This window comes from Hemicordylus capensis, chromosome 3 (assembly GCF_027244095.1).
Source record: "Hemicordylus capensis ecotype Gifberg chromosome 3, rHemCap1.1.pri, whole genome shotgun sequence".
Taxonomy (NCBI): domain Eukaryota; kingdom Metazoa; phylum Chordata; class Lepidosauria; order Squamata; family Cordylidae; genus Hemicordylus; species Hemicordylus capensis.
Window position 1 is genome coordinate 332,413,851 of NC_069659.1, and position 17,339 is coordinate 332,431,189.

Consider the following 17,339-nt stretch of genomic DNA (forward strand, 5'->3'; position numbering starts at 1 on the left):
TGTAGCAGTTTCTGCCCAGGATTTGGGATGAGATGTGCAGAGATACTGCTGTCTGCTGCATGCTGACATACTCGCAACGAAGCCCTAATCTGCAGTTTGCTGAACAGCCTCCTGCAGCCTCCAATTACTAGTTCAGATATTTGAAATTGGATCAGGGATGGCTTTTCTGACCAGAGGAGAGGACAATTATTTATTATTATCATTATTTGACGTAGTCAGCCACAGAGTAGTCAGCTGTTTATATAAAAATTAGTCTACCATACTTGGTTTAATTATAGCTTGTGCTCAGAAAGGGGATACTGATCCACAAAATTATACTTCTGTGCTTAATTTAACTAGGTATGTGAAATGAATTGCTTTGGTGCACATACAAGGGCAGCATGAGATTCCCTTAAGAGGAGGCGGGCAGGTCCTGCCTGCCTGTCCTCCAAGCCCCCGCCAGCCCACCGCGGTGCTATTGTTACGGACAGACTTCTGTGCAAGCGGCAGTTTGTGCCGCTTGTTCCTCTAAAATGCTGCAGCGCGGCGATGGGATGCATCCTTGGCATCCCTCGTGCGGCATTGGCATGTAAATAGCATCAGCACATACATCAACGCCATTTGTGGGGCCAGCATCCTGTGGCCCTGCAAATGGCTTCAATGCATGCGCTGATGCCATTTACGTGCTGATGCTGCATGAGGGATGCCAAGGACACATCCCATCGCCATAGCGCGGCATTTTAGAAGAGCACGCAGCACAAGCTACTGCTTGCACGGAAGTCTGTCCGTAAGAATAGTGGCCCGGTGGACCGGTGGGGGCTTGGAGGATGGGCAGGTAGGACCTGCCTACCTCCTCTTAGGGAACCCGGTGCCCCGTGCCAAAATGTTTTGGTGCCCCATGCCGAAATGTTTTGGTGCCAGGGAGCTGAAGCATTTAGGTGCCTCTCCAAAGAGGCACCGGAACGCATCTGACACACCCCTAAAGTTTACTACAACAAATGTGCAAGATATCCATTCACTCAGATTTTTAAACCTTCCTTTTTTCTTCAAGAATCAAGGTAGCTTACAAGAAATAAATGTAGAGGATGTAAAAGCAGATCCCACTGAGAGATGCATCTGGTGGGGTCCTTCTGCTCTTTTGTACACTCCTGAACCTAGAAATTTGGGACATTTGGGACAAGACAGACTATCCTGTGGTTTATTTTCTTTTCCCCCCCATTTAAGCCAAATGTAGTAAAAATTAGGGTTGTGCAGTCATATTGGTCCAACAGGCATGTCAGACACGGCTGATATGCCCTCTGTTGAACATTATTGGAATATGTTTATATACAACAGCAGGGAGCCTGACAGTCAGAACCTCCAACTGAAGTCCGCACATTCATGTCTGAGCTCCACTGGAGTTCTGACATGCCTGTCAGACTCAGATTAAATGGCCAGCATGCTGTCTCTTACCTGTGCAACCTGAGAGTCACACAGCCCTCAGGAACATATTTTTAGGTCCGATAGATGGCTTCTGGGGGAAGAAGAGATCACTGAATTTCACACACACACACGTCTGGAAAGTGCCATCTGAAAATAGATCTTTGAGGGTCATGCAGCCCCCAGGAACATATTTCCAGGTGCCACAGAGAGCTTCCAGGAGAAGGGAAGGTCACTGAATTTCATACACACACACACATGTGCAGCATTAGTCTGTACCTCTATAGAAGCATTGCTGGTGCATCCTGTTTTACAGATGCTTCATTAGTCAGGATGTCAGCAGCTGAGGGCAGACATGGAATCATAGAGTTATGAGTCAGAACCAGAACAGTCCCAACAGAAGTGTATCCAGCCTCTGCTTGAAGTCCTCCAGTAAGGGAAAGCCCACCCTTTCCCCAGGTAATTGGCTCAGTTTTCATACTGCTCTTGCCACTGAGAATCTACCCTCCTGTCACTTAAGCCCATTAGATTGAGTCCTCCTGCAAGAACAGCAGAAAACAAGTCTTCATCCTCTTGTATGTGACAGCTCTGCAGGTAATTAAATTGTGCAATCATGCCTCCCGTTTCATTCATTACTCTTCTCCAAACTAACATACTTATTTCCTGCAGCCTTTCCTCATATGGCTTGCTTTCCAGACCCCCTACTACTACAACTACAACAAATGTATACTTCTTCAAATATTTATATACTGCTTTTCAACAAAGGTTTCCTATGCAGTTGACATAGAGAAATAATACATAAATCAAAATGCATCCCTCATCATCTTTGTTGCCCTCCTCTGAATCCACTCCAACTTGTCTACAGTACATCTTTCTTAAATGCAGTGCCCAGAACTGGACACAGTATCCCAGATGAGGTGTGAAGCACTATTGCTTCTCATTCTTTGGAAACTGGTTCTATTAGAGCAGCCTAAATTTGCATTATCTTTTTTTTTAATTATTGCATTATCTGCACCGCGCTGCTGACTCATGTTCAGCATGTGACTGACTGCAGTCCAAGATCATTATCACATGTGCTACTTACTACCAAGCCAGATATCCATCATTTTATAGCTATGCATTTATTTATCTTTTTCCTTAGTGCAGAACTTTGCATTTTTATCTGTTGAATTACATTTTGTTAGTTTCAACCGCCCTTTTTATGCATGCTACCAACATCATTTTGATGAATTCCTGTCTCCTGCAGCTTATCCCTCCCAGTTTCCTGTCATCCGCAAATTTGATGAAGATTGCCTCCATCCCTTCATCGAAGTCATTTGATAGCAATTCGGTGCAGTACCAGGGCCCAGGCAGATCCTGGTAGTACCCCACCCGAAACATCCCTCCATTTTAATAAGGAGCAATTGACTATTATTTTAATAAGGATTCTCTTTGAATTCTCTGTATTTATAAGAAGCCCTTTAATGAGGAGCCACCATTTTAATAAGGAGCATCTTTAAATATGATTTTCTAACCAGCTGTGAATGCAGTTGACAGTATTATCATCTAGTTTAGTGATCTTCACTATTTTTGCAGCAGGGGACTCAGCTGCCGAGAAGGCTCATTTCATGTAGTGTTGAGGAAGGGTGTAGCAGCGCTGGCCTCAGTGGTGGGAAGGAGAGAGAGACAGCATGTTAGGGGCAAGAGGAGGAGAGAAACAAGAGAGAGCAAGTGCTGTGGCTACAGCACCACTGGCAGAAAGATGGGGAAAGCATGTGGGGCAGGAGGAAGGGGAAACAAGAGAGAGAGAGAATGTACATTAGTGCAGTGGCCATGGCAATAGCAGTGGTATGAGAGAGAGAGAGAAAGCATGTGTGGGGCAGGAGGAGGAGGAGGAGGAGAGAGAGAGATTGTGTGTGTGATGGCTGAAGGGACTAGAGGTGGCAGGGGAGGGGAAAGGTAAGCCAGGGGTGCCACTGGGGTCTGTGTAGGTTGCCAGTGGCACGTGGGCAGTGCAATGAACAGTGATCTAGTCTGCATTTGACCAATTTGTTAAGCAGAACGTTATAAGGAACTTTGTTAAATGTTTTGCTGAAATCAAGATAAATTATGTCCATAGCATTCCCACAATCAACTAAGCTATTAATCAGAATTTTCAAAAAAATGAGATAACTTTATTCTGGGAGGAGTAATTTAGGGATGTGCGTGAATCAAATTTTCAGATTCAATTCAAACTTGAATTAAAATTGGCCAATTTGATTAGAATCTGAACTGACCCATTTTGGCACATTTTTTTTTTTTTTTTACTAATTAGGGCAACTGAATGGTTTTTAAAGGCTGCTAAAATGTCCTTTAACTGCTGTTGAATCAATTCAAATTGATTCAAATTCGAATCTGGCCAATATGATTTGGATTCAAATTGAATTACCCCTTTCAGGGGTGATTCAATTCAAATCTGAATAATTCAAAATGGCCAGATTCAGTTCAAATAGATTCAAATTCAAATTGATTCACACACCCCTAATTACTGACAAATCCATATGTCTTCTACAAATCACTACATTGTTACCAAGATGCTTACAGATTGACTACTACATAATCTCTTCCTGGTATCAAAGTTAGCTTGTCCAGTCATGTAGAGGATTCCTAGATCCTCTGTTTCCCCTGCTTTTAAGACAGGGACAACATTGGCCCATCTCCAGTTTTGTGGTGTGTTCCCCATTCTCTAGAATTTCATAAAGATGAGAGACATAGATTCTTAGAGTATGTCAACAAGTTATTTTAGTGTACCCTAGGATGCAATTTATCTGATCCTGAAAACCTGAATTTATTTAATACATGTTTCCTGATCAACTCCTTATCAATCTTAAACAGCAATTCCTGCAAAATAAGAATTGCGAGGTTCTACCTCCTCTTTGTCATCTGTTAATATTTCACCACTCTTACTGAGCAGCAGGAGAAATTTCTCCTTTCTCTTCTTCGTACTTGGAAGATACCATAAAAAGCCCTTTTCGTTGTTCTTAGCACCTCTCACCAGTCTCGGCTTAAACTTCCCTGACCCTGGCTGACATCCAAATGAAGCACTTGTGCAGTGAGCAAAGTTGTGCTATTGCAAAGAGATTGCAACATTGTGCTAAAAACCCAGGGATTTCCATAACAGTGCAATCATGCAATTGTGCTGTTGCCCAAAAGTTCTATTCAAAACAAATGGGAAATTGGACACTGTTGTGCAAGCCCAAGCATGCTTGCAGTATTACATCACTAGTCTGGAATGCAAGCTCCTGACTCAGCTCAAGTAGCTAGCACAACAGCATTGTGCTAGTGTGACGCCCTTCCACAAGTACTTCACTAGTGAGGAGGTCAGCTTCTGCCCATACCCCTGAAAGTCTGGGCTACCCGTCTATGTTCATCCTTTTTCTATTCTTCCATTTCTTATATGTTTTGTTTTTTCCCCTTTTTGGGTCATCATGTTTACCTTTTGAGCAGCCATATTGGTCTACTATTTTTCTTTCTCATCAGAATTGTGTGTATCTGCACGTTTGGCTTAGGAACTCTTACCCACCTTGGGATCCTTTCCCTGTTAGTTTATCTAACCACAGTGCCTCTTTTTGCTTACTAAAATCATCCACCCCCATTGAAATTCAAGGTATATGTTTGACAACATTCACCTTTAGCATTCCATAATACCCAGAACAACACCATTATAATGTTCCCATTACTTAATTGAGCAACTCTTTCCTATAGGTTAGGACCAAATCAAAGATAGCCAGTCACCTCATTCCTTTTTTAGCCTATTTGCCTTAAGGAAAATAAGCGTATGAGATCACCCAGCTTTCTGTATGTGGGGGGTGTGTCCCTATCAACTTTGCAATGCCTGGAATGATTTGAACCAAATTTGGTAAAGCTGCAGGGACACATAGGAACACCTCAATGGCATAGTTTGTTATATTATCCACTCCAATTCAAAATGGTGGATGCATGAATATTTATTTATTTATGTATTATATTAGGGATGTGCACAAATTGATTTGTTTCCATTTTTACCCAAATTGAATCAACCCCAATTTGTTTTAGTTCTGAATCTGCCCCCTCCTCATCCCAGACTCTATTTGTACCTGAATTTTCTGAATCTGAATCCAAACTGATTTGGGGCAAAAAAAAAGGGGGGTCCTGGGGCCAAAAGAGTGGGGTGGGTGGTAGTTTCCAGTGGGTGGAAGCTACCACCCAGTTTTCAAAGGAATTGGGCAAAGGGGTGATTTTGAAATGGTTTTTGAATTTTATGCATCTTTAAGCTTTTCTCCATAGGGAATAATGGGGATTTCAGCAGCCTTAGGTATAACTCCTTGGGGGTGGGGGGCACCAGCATGGCCCAGAGTGGGTTGTGGTGGGTAGTAGTGCCCAATGGGTGCAAGAAAGCTACCACCCAGATTTCAAAGAAATTGGGGAAAAGGGTGATTTTTAAAGAATTTTTGAAGTTGGCATGTTTGTCATTGAATCCACTCTCATTTCTCACCAGAGAATCTAATCTCAGAAGAACATCTCAGAAATAACAAAACCCAGTGCCCCTGGGCTTTTCGTTTTGCAGGTGGTTGGCACCCTAAGTGCACTACACCACACCCTTCTTTGGGCCACCCTGGTACCCCCCCAAGTGGAGTTATGGGGCTGTTGAAACCCCCATTATTCCCATGGGAAAAAGTTTAAACATGCACAAAATTCAGAGATTCTTTAAAAATAATCCCTTTCACCAATCTCTTTGAAATCTGCGTGCTAGCAGGCACCCATTAGGGCACTACCACCTGACCCACTCTTCTGCCCCGAAACCCCTTTTATGTTCCGAATGTGCCCCAAAGACATGCCAACTTCAAAAATTCTTTTAAAATCACCACTTTGCCCAATTCCTTTGAAATCTGGGTGGTAGCTTCCTTGCACCCATTAGGCACTATCACCCACCGCAATCTGCTTTGAGCCACCCTAGTGCACACACCCCCGGGGACTTATAACTAAGGCTGCTGAAATCCCCATTATTCCCTATGGAGAAAAGTTTAAAGATGAACCAACTTCAAAAATTCGTTAAAAATCGCACCTTTGACCAATTTATTTGAAATCTGGGTGGTAGCTTCCACTGATTGGGCACTACCACCCAACCCACTTTGGCCACAAAATTTAGGTCTGAATCTCCAAATTTTTGAGGTCTGAATCTTGGTTGATTTGTTTTGTACGTGAATCTGGGCAATTGAGGACAGGGGTGATTTGTTTTGGCTACAAATCACCCGAATCAGCCAGATTCGGGTAAAAATCATTTTGTACCTGAATTGTTTCACACATCCTTGATTTATATACCAATGCATAGTTTTTAATTAATAGTTAAAATCAAAACTATATAAATTAAACAATTAAAATTATTTAAACATTAAAAACACGAACATTAAAATCATTTAAAACCAGCATTAAAAATGTAAACCATTTGAGGCACAAGTGTGCTAACTTGTGGACCACCTAACCAATTTGGACCAAATTTGGTACAGCTGTAGGGACACATACGGACACCTCAAAGGTGTAGTTTGTGATGACGTCATCCACCCCGATTCAAGATGGTGGATGTGTGCATGTTTGAGGTGGAAGTAGGCTAGTGTTTGAACATGGTAATGACCAATTAAGTGATAATTAATTATAGTGAAAGGAAAGTAGGCTGATTAGTTCTTACTAAAACTTCTTGTCTACATTCGGAACTAGGAAGTTATTAGCAAGGCAGGTCATAAAATTTGGAGGAGATTTGATGATTAGAGTTTGCCTCCCAGTAGATATCTGGGTTGTGGCGGTCCCCCATTAGTTTGCTTCTTTGAAGCATCTCTAATTTACTTTAGGAAAATATCATCCACATCCTCTCCTTGGTATGGCTGTCTCTAGCAGTTTCCAACAACAATGTTTTTGTTTGTTTGTTTCAGCATTTATTTTTATCCAAATGCACTCCACTGGGCTATCATGTTAACTCTCTTGGATTTCTGTGCAGGTGTACACATTTTTGACATATAATACTACTCCCCCTCCATTTTTGTTACATCTATTCTTTTAGAAAATGTTAGATCCTTTACATTCTAATTCGGGAAGTCATACCATCTCTTCTCACGTATGCCTCCCAAGCTGCATTTACCCTCCTGTACTAGGAGTTCAAACAGATCTTATTTATTTCCCATACTCTTCTTCTTCTACTACTGCTGCTGCTGCTGCTGCTGCTGCTACTACTACTACTACTACGCATATTTATATACCACTTTTCAACCAGTTTTCAAAGTGGTGTACACAGAAAAACAAATATAAATAAAATAGTTTCATATCCCTAAAGGGTTCACAAACTTAAAAATAAAAACATAAGGTAGACACCAGCAACAGCCACTATTATGTTCCAGAGTTTCTGCAGCTATGTTATTGTGGGTTTATTAGGCAATCTCACAACTTCCCTTGCAGCACCCAATTCCCCAGCTTTTGTAATTACCTTTGCACACTTGTCTTCATCTCCCACAGGATTTAGTTTAAAGCTCTCTTGGACAAGTTCATCAGGCTTCTGCCAAACACAATTCAATTAAATTCACATGAATTATAACGTTTCTTCCAAGTGTCCTTAATCAAAGCTAAAAAGTCACAATAGGGAGAGTTACAATTTTTACAAATCTGCACAGTTGCAATTATTTTTACTACATTCTTCACTTACATTTCGTTCTAATAGCCTTAACATGTCCTAGAAAGAAAGACATTTTCTATTCATTGGTGCAATAACACTTACGATAAATTGATTTGTTACTATTATTAATGTTATGGGCTTCTACAGAAATGTCAGTGACGATGTTCATGTCACCTAATGGGCATTTTTATTCATTCCTCAGAGCCACCTCCTCAATAACCTCCTCATAGATCTATATTTTAAGATATCATCTTATTCATGCCTTTGGTCAGTATTTAAAATAAAGGGATAAGTCACCAGCAGGTGCAATCTGTGACAATTAATGACTGATTAAGCAATTATAATAGGTGCTAGATATTTTGCACTGTTTATGTTAATGGCACCAAGGCAGCTGCATTTATGTAAGCTACTACACAGTCGATAAAGCCACATTTAAATTATTTTATTTGCTCTCCAGCTTCCAACATACTCTGTTATTTAGAGCAATTTGTATAACAAGATTAAAAAAAAATCCATGAATTAAACCAATGGTTTTAAGCCCTAAATATAATGATTAAGTAAGCTTAAAGTAGCTGCTTTAGTCCAGGGAAAATCTTGGGTTGAATTCATGAATAGAGTTACAAACCACACACATGCATATATGCATAAAGCATGGAAATTGTACCGTATTATAGTTGCCAGGAAAACTTGCAGGCTGACCCCAGAAATGAGTTTCAGCATTAATCCCTCTTCACAGAAGAGGAGAGTTTTGTGGGCACACCAAGGGCATGTTCACGTGACTCACTGCAAATGGGTAAGAAGTCCAGGAGAGGCAATCAAAAGTTCCCATGGCACAAAATCTTGTGCTGCGACATGGAGAATCTAATACAGGTTAACCCAAAGTGCTTCTTAACTTCAGTCAAGTATAGTAATAAGTAAAATTTTAATAGTAATTTAGACATTTAATTGTTTTTTGTATTCCAGTCTGTACATATGTTATCTTTTTTGCCTCATTTTGCTGGCCAATTACTGAGATAAAGTTTTTGTTCTATTCTCAGTTTCCTATAGTGCATGCACTTCTGTACAGCATGTCATCCGAACCCACCCAAGTCTGGTTGGCCACCGGACAAACCAACTTGTCACTGAGGACTGTAACCAAGGCTGACAAAGTCCATTACTTTGTACTATATATTGTTTTTATGCTTGAGTTTTAAAATTTTTAATCAGATTTGTTTTATATTTTTAGCTTAATATTTTAATTGTGTCATTTTTACAATCTTGTTTTTAAATTCTGCTATAAACCACCTTGGGATTGTTTTAATAAAAGGCGGTATATAAATTTAACAATAAAATATAAATAAATAAATTACAATTCCCCCTCCCAGACCTCTTACCAGCTTTCAGCAGGTTTTGTGAGCCCCCACACATTATTCTCTAGCTCTAATTTAATACAAGAGCTGGAGAATAATTCCTTGCTTACTTCCCTTTGCAGTTCCTGCTCCTCCAGCCCCTGGCCATTTCCCGCTTCCCTTTCCGCAAAACTGATCCACACAGTGGGGCGGCAGCAGCTTTTCTGCCACAAGAAGGGGAAAAGAAGGCAATCCAATCTCCCTTCTCTTTCTGATGCACTGTACTACTACACCAGAGGGAGAAAGAGCCCACGAACTGCTCATGGATGTAGTTTTACCAAAATCTCCTTTCCCCAAGCTATAATTCAACACAGCCACCGGGAACTTTTCCCTCTGACATATTAAGTTTGTACACGCGAACAAATAATTGGGTGGGGCGGAAGACTGGCAGGGAGGCAGGCTCCTGAGGGATTTTGGTCTCTTTGCTTGGCCACTCGCCCAACACATGATCGGTGCCTCAGCAAGCAGGAGAGCAGGGAGCCGGAGGAGGAAATCCTCTGGCATCTGCCAATGCACCACGTCAGGAACGCAGTGCATTGAGGGATCCTCCCTCAGCCGGGCACTCTTGCTGCCCAGCTCTGTGTGTGTGTGGGCTGCCTGCAGCCCATGCACACACATGATCCCAAACCTGGGTTTAAGGGTACACTGATTTAACCCAGGTTAAAGCTTGAGGTAAATTCCCAGGCTTGGGACCGATGCAGCGCCGGGTCAGGCTCGTTCCTGGTGGTGCACACAGGCGGACAAGTTCAGGCTGGGCTGTCCAAGCCTGGATTTGGCTGCCCATGTGAATAGCCTCATTAGCTAGCATGGTGTGCTAGAGAGCGAATGGAGGAAGAAACTGGATTGCCCACCTTTCTCCCTCTAGAAGAGGGTGGGTTGCTGCTATCATGGCTGCCTGGCTGAATAGAGGTTTGTTTGTTTGTTTTTCCTGAAAGGAAAGAGGGAAGATTTGGGGTGGATTACACATGGGCTTGCAAAATAAGCCAAGCTATTTTCTGAATGTTTTGGAATACAGTTCAGTTTATTTCTGAAACAGTACAATGTGGACAGCAGAAGCATACAGTGATACAGAACCTATAATGTCTTTTTCAAGTGGCAGTGGTTTCAGACTTTCTAGTTGCATGGGACCCTATTTTTACTGACTGTTCAGGTAAGGCATCATGAAGGCATATGATGCAGCAAGCGTGTGAAAGCTATCAGGCCTGGGTCTGGTCAGTGCCTGTCTGGGAAGTGAACACTTGGTACACAGCCTTGACTTCCATGATGGAAGAAAGGATACAAATGTGTTAAATAAGTAAGCAAACCCCTGCACAGCTGACATTGCAGAGAACTGAACATATGAAGGGGGCTTATATTGAATGATATAAATAGACCATTATTTTCCACCATTTTCCCTGACTGTGCACGTCCCTAACATCTTAGACAATGGCCTTCCTCGGGCCTGCTACCTAAGTTCCTTTAAATGAAGGTGCTAGCAGAAATGTGGACTTTGTTTTTCATGTTGGGATTTCCATTCATTTTTGTAGTGACAACTTCTTTCATTTAGTTTTGATTTTTAACTCATTAGTTTTGAACACACACATACACCCCAGATTTCATCATATCCATTGGTTTTTGTTTTGCAGTGATGGAGCGTACCTTGCAGTGTGGCAGAACAATGGGCTCCCCCCCCCCCGTTTAAACTGTTTAACCAGAGTTTTGGAGCACCTCCTGGTGGCTGCCATGCATTTTCCCAGAATGCCCCAGAGTTGCCATCATTCTGGGGACAAGTTGTGACTGTCAATCATGCTGCCATGTTTTTCCCCTCCCCAAACATTTGGGTCAATATGATTAAAAAACAGTGTGGTAGCCACCTGGAGGTAGCTACCCAATGCTCCATATCAACTTTAAAATAGCAAAAAAGGAAAGGAAAGATTGCCTACAGCTCTACAGCACTACAAGATAGCCTCTCCAGCATCTACGTTACAAAAATGAGCAAAATGGTAGCCCTATTCACACATTATGTTCAACACTCATATAAGTATATCCAGGTTCAGATCTATATACAAGTACGTTATTTACATGTTGGACACAGGTACAGCAGTGTACTTCCTATCTGCGCCATGCATTTGAGGGGCCTGTATCCAGCTTCACCTTTAAAAAGAATGTAGGTACAGTCATTCACACAAATGTATGCATGGACAGATATCTGAATCCAAGTACAACATAATATCTGGATAAGGCTAATGACTGAACTGAATGGCACATATAACATTTGGTTAATTCACCCACCGGCATAGGCACGTAACGAATGAACATTTAATCAAATGGGCCCAGTTTGGTTCCGGTTATTTTTACATCAATTCCAGAATGATTGCACATGCTTAGATCCTAGGTTGTTGAAATTGGGATTATCTGCATGCCAAGTATATATATAATGCCCCACCGCCCACTGAGGTCATCTGGAGAGGTCGATCTCCATTTGTCTCCAGCTTGCCTGGTGCCACACGGGGCGGGCCTTCTCGGTTGTTCCCCTAAGATTGTGGAATGCGCTCTTTACTGAAATATGACCCTCCCCATCTCTGACAATTTTTAAAAATCATTTGAAAACCCACCTCTTCACCTAAGCTTTTTCAACTTTTTACATTGTTTAGGTTTTAATCTGTGTTTGATTTTAAATTATTTAAATTGCTTTAAGTTTTTGTGTACATTTTAAACTTGTTTTTAGGTTATTGTTAACTGCCCAGAGACAGAAGTTTAGAGTGGTGTACAAATCTGGTAAGTAAGTAAGTAAGCAAGTAAGTAAGTAAGTAAATATGGTCCTTCCCCAAATGCTGGCCAGGACCACATTGGGCCTTATCATTTCCTCAGTGACCTGAGAATAGATTTGATTGATGCTTTAATTTAATGATATTTTAATTAAAGAATATTGTTACTAGGTGGCATAAAAATTCTGAAAGAGAGATTTTATATCTGCTTCCCATGTAAACACCAAGCAATCTTGCTGGTTTAACTAAAACTTTATTCAGAAACAATCCATTTTTCTCCTTCTCCTTTCTCTCCCTTTTCTTTCTGATTCTCCCCAACCCACTCTCTCTCTCTACAGGATCCCCACTGGGACAAACGTCCAAACAACAAAACACAAAAGATAACTAGATAGAATACAAGAGACAGATAAATGTTGTCAAAACTCACTAGTCTCAGACCCCAAAATAAACTTCAGGTATTTATAGCACCTGTCTCAAATAAGAGGTGAATATTATAAGACCTTGAACAACGAATCAGCTTCAATTAAAGATCAAGTCAAGAATGTATGGCTTACACATTCAGCTGATGCTTTTCATTTATGCTCTTATACTTGCTTGGTGCTGATTGTTCTGTGCTACTCATCATCATCATCTATATATTATTACTATATTACGTGTATTATTATGTATGTAAATTTTGGTCTATGACCATAAATAAACATGATGATGATGATGATGATTCTGTCCTACTCTTGTGGTTTTAATATGCTTTATCCATTTTAAGGATTTTATTCACTGACATCCAGTCTAACATTGCATGCACTGAAAAATGTTTCACAGGCACAACACGAAAGGGGCAATTTCCCCCAATCTTCCTTTCCCTCTGCAGCCTATTATTCCTCCTAAAAATATGTCCCTGAGGGTCTCATAACCCACAGAATATGACTGATAATTTTTTTAAAACCCAAAATAAATTCTTCAAGGCTGTGTATTAAGGTCACATACGTTTATCCATGAGACAATTTTGGTGTGATGTTACAAGATAATATGAAAGATGGGTCTTTGCTTTTATAAGCAAATTTTTAAAAAATATTTAATTTTATCTTAAATCTTAAAGATTTCAAAGAGGCATCTATATTTTTGGTAATATGTACATGTAGCTACATTTAATTAACTAATTGCTTAAAAGGCAGATGTTAATTAAAATATATATAATCTGCAGATAGCCCTACTAACATCTAAATTTCTATGTGAAATCTCAGTCCTCTTTGCAACACCCATACAACTCAAATAAGAGAGACAGAAAATAATCTTGAAATACGGATTAGATGGAATAATATTGTGCTCCTTTCCACCAAGATCATCACTCAAAAGGTATAGTTCATTCTAATGATGTTCAAACTGGTTCCGAAGTTCACTATAACCACTTGAAGCCATCTAACACTGGTCAGCATTTATCCTTTGACAATTGCAAAGCAGACCAGCTTGTGCATTTTGCTGACATTTTAAGACCCAGTTACTCATTTTTAATTAAGATGTAACCTAAGCAGCTGACTTTAAATTGCTCTTCCACTGTTAAAGCCTTTGCTGCATATGACCTCTGCAGTCATGGAAACGTGGAACTTAAAGACATAGAAAAAGTTTTCAGAATGTTCTTATATCACATTTACAACTTTAAGAGCAGTTCCTGGAACCATTATTCACAATATTCATATACTGTGTGGAATAATTGAAGTTATAAATGTGACACCTTTTCCCTTTCTATAATGGTCTGATTAGTCCACTACTCAGCAAGTTATCCTACTATTGTCCATACAGCCACTTTGAACTCCTACCTCAAGCCTAAGAGAACATATTTCATATAGAATTAGAAGGTTTTACATACAGCTGTATTAAAGTCCCCATTAAAATTTCATCTAAAGCAAAATTTGAAGATAATTTTGGAAGTGAATTGAAAGCAAAACTGGAGGTATCTCCTCAGACAGAACACTGAATAATGGGCCAGTTTGGATGAATGCGGTTCTCACCCCCGCACGATTTATGCTTAAGGCAGGAACATGCCAAGAATGTACCAGCTGGGACATCATTCAAGGACATGTTGACACGTTCTCGGCACATCTTTTAATCAAGTGTGGGGATGATATATGTGCTGCAGAACCCTGATTAAACAGGGTCCAGTCTACATGCACTGCATGTAGAGGGGTGATTCAGATGATCATCCCTTACACATGAGTAAAAGGATGTGCCAAGAATACGTCGTCATGTCCTTGAGTGATGTAGGAGCAGCTGTGTTTGTGATGAGAGTGCAGTCTTATGGAATGAAAAAGGGGAGGCGGGATGATGTTCATCTGAACCGGCCCAAAATTTTGAGAAAAGGCCCACCGGTCCTTCAAAAGAAAAACATGTTGATATAAGCCCAAACTCTTTTGAATTAGAGTTTAGTCTTGTTTTTTTGTGAGACATCCAAGGTGGATGAATATGCATAGAGGGATGACCTGGGTGCATTTCATTGACTGTCTGCATAGGGTGCACCAAGGGTGTAGCCATAATTGAGTGGATAGATTCAAAGAACCCAGAGCCCCCAGCTCCTAAGGGCCCCAGCTCCAGCCCTCCCTATTTTCTTCATTATCTCCCTCACTCTGAGGGGCCACCCGGGAGAGGGGCAAACATGGGTCCCCTCTCCCCTAGCTATGCCCTGGGGTGCACACACGTACAACTATACACAAGTAGATTCCCTCTCCTGATGATTGGAAGTTGGAACCCTACTTTCCTAGGATTCTAGATTATGTGGAGAGAACCCTATATACACCATGTGTATGTTAACTGAAGGAGATTGAGATGGGGGAGATCTCTCTGTGTGAAGATTTTCTTATCCCTAGAGACCTCTTTTTCACATCCCTAGAGCCCTAATCAGATATGCAAAAGAGAGGAATGCTGTACTTGGGCAGAGTGTGCTCATAAGCTCTACTCCAGCACTGACACACTCAGAAGCCTCACTCACATGCTGAATGGTTACAGTGGGGCTATTCACACGATTGAAGAAAATTGGGCTAGCCTCCACTAGCCCGATTTTCTTCAATCGTAAGAACCAGCAGGCTTGCAGCCGTGCCCGGTGGTTCTTGAATGGCTAACCCGCTCAAGTAGCCCACCCCTTAGCCCGGGTTTGCGGAGCAAGTGCTCTGCGAACTCGGGCTATTGGATCATGAGTAGCCGCGGTGCGGTGCGGCACCATGCCTACTCATGAGGAGACCCCCGGAGGGGAGGAAAAAAGCCTGCTCCGGGCTCAGGGGGTCTTGCCAGCATGCCCTGTGCATCCCCGCTCTGCCCAGCCCCCGCCGGCTCCGTCTCGGGGCCAGCAATCGTGTGGGCAGCTGATCCAGCTGCCCAGGGCTTAGCCCACTCTCCCCGCTCACCCGGAGAAAGCGGGTCTCACGGATCATGAGACCTGGCTCAGTCTTTCTCTGCAGAGACAAATGCTGTAAGCATGAAGAGATTCTTTCTGTAATTACAAGGCTGGGAATCCCCAGCCTTTCAATCACAAAAGAATCTCTTAATGCTTTCGGCATTTGCCTCCACAAATGCTGTAAGTGGCTAACATACTGCACAGCATCCTGTGGGTGTTGTCAGCATCACAGGAATGGCTGCGTGCTCACGGAATTGCACAAGAGCAATATTGAACAAACTAGCCAACCCGCACAGAGCATCTGTGTTCTCTTTGGGGCCAGCTGTTCCTTCCTCCCTCCTGCCCCACTCTCCTTCCCCCTCCCCCCTCCTGCCCCCACACTCTTCCCCCTCTTCCCCTCCCTCCCGCCCTACTCTCTTGCCCCCTTGCCTCCCTCCCCCCTGCTCCTCTCTCCTGCCCTCCCCTCCCCCTCTCCCCCTTGCCCACTCTCTCCTGCCCTTCCCCTCTCCCCTGCCCAACTCTCTTGCCCTCCCTCACCCTGCTCCTCTCTCCTGCCCTTCCCCTCTCCCTCCTGCCCCTCTCTCTCTTGCCCTCCCTCCTGCCTTACTCTCTTGCCCTCCCCCTCCCCCCTACCCCACTCTCTCTTGCCCTCCTGCACATTCCCTTGCCCTCCCCCGCACTCTTGCCCTTCCCTCCCCCCTCTCCCCGCTCTCTCCTCTCCCTTTTACTCTCCTTACCGGGTGGTGGGCAGCTGGCCAAGAAGGGCCCCGCTGCCCCTCCTCCTCCTGGGTGGCGAACAGCAAAGTCTGACCACCTGGTTCCCTCCCACCCCAGCCTCCCATGGGCACCTGGCCTTGGCGGCCAGTCCCGCCTCCGCCTGGCTGAGAGGCGCCTCCATGGCTGGGCCCAGCACCTCCGTGGCCTGGCCCCCCACCATGGCCGAGTGCCACCTTTGCAGCCGGGCCCACCGCGCCAAGTGCCGCCTCCACAGCCTTCCGGGCCCACTGCCGCTGCTTGCCAGCCTCTGTGGCTGGCCTCTTCAGGCCGGCTGCCTCTCCCCCACCCCCACCTTCAGCCCCAGTCTCTGGGCGGGGAAGGGCCCAGGCTGCTGGGCCGAGTGCCGACCTCTGCAGCCAGGCTCACCACCTCGCCTCTGTGGCCAGGCCAGACCCGCCACCACTGTTGCCGTGGCCTGGCCCGCCGCCAGCCAATTCTCCTGGGTGTGCCAGCCAATCAGGCGCCTCTGTCACCCAGCCAAACAGGCTGGGTGCCGGGACGCACATTTGAAGGCACACCCAGGAGAAATAAATATATAGATGCTGGGGTTTCACAGTGCAGTTGTGCAATGGTAAAGCCATTATTTCCAAAGGCCATACTATTGCACAACTGCATTCATGCTATTCTAGCAGTTAGAGCATGCAGCTCCCAGAGTGCTGACAATGTCCATGGGACACTGTGCAGTATATCAGCCACCATGTGCTGAGAAGGGGTGAGACCTCTGAGTGCATCAGCACCAGGGAACACTCTCCAAGATGCTGTACTTGACTATACAGTCCCCTTTTTTGAACATCTGAAGAGGACTACAGTTCCAACCAGAATTTGTCCAGACTAATGGTGCAGTGAGAAAGTAACTTGCCTAGGGAGCAGGAGGTTGCTGGTTTGAATCCCGCTTGTATGTTTCTGAGACTATGGGAAACACCTATGTTGGGCAACACTGATATAAGAAGATGCTGAAAGGCATCATCTCACACTGCACAGGAAACGGC

At 43.3% G+C, this 17,339-nt stretch overlaps 1 long non-coding RNA gene across 1 annotated transcript; it reads right to left on the reverse strand.

Moving 5' to 3' along the window:
- Positions 1–1,677: 1,677 nt before the first annotated feature.
- LOC128350448 (uncharacterized) lies at positions 1,678–10,537 on the reverse strand. The gene is made up of 3 exons (XR_008319330.1): positions 10,296–10,537; positions 7,871–7,939; positions 1,678–1,741 (listed from the first exon to the last, which is right to left on the reverse strand). It is a non-coding gene; the product is annotated as an uncharacterized LOC128350448 (long non-coding RNA).
- Positions 10,538–17,339: the final 6,802 nt, after the last annotated feature.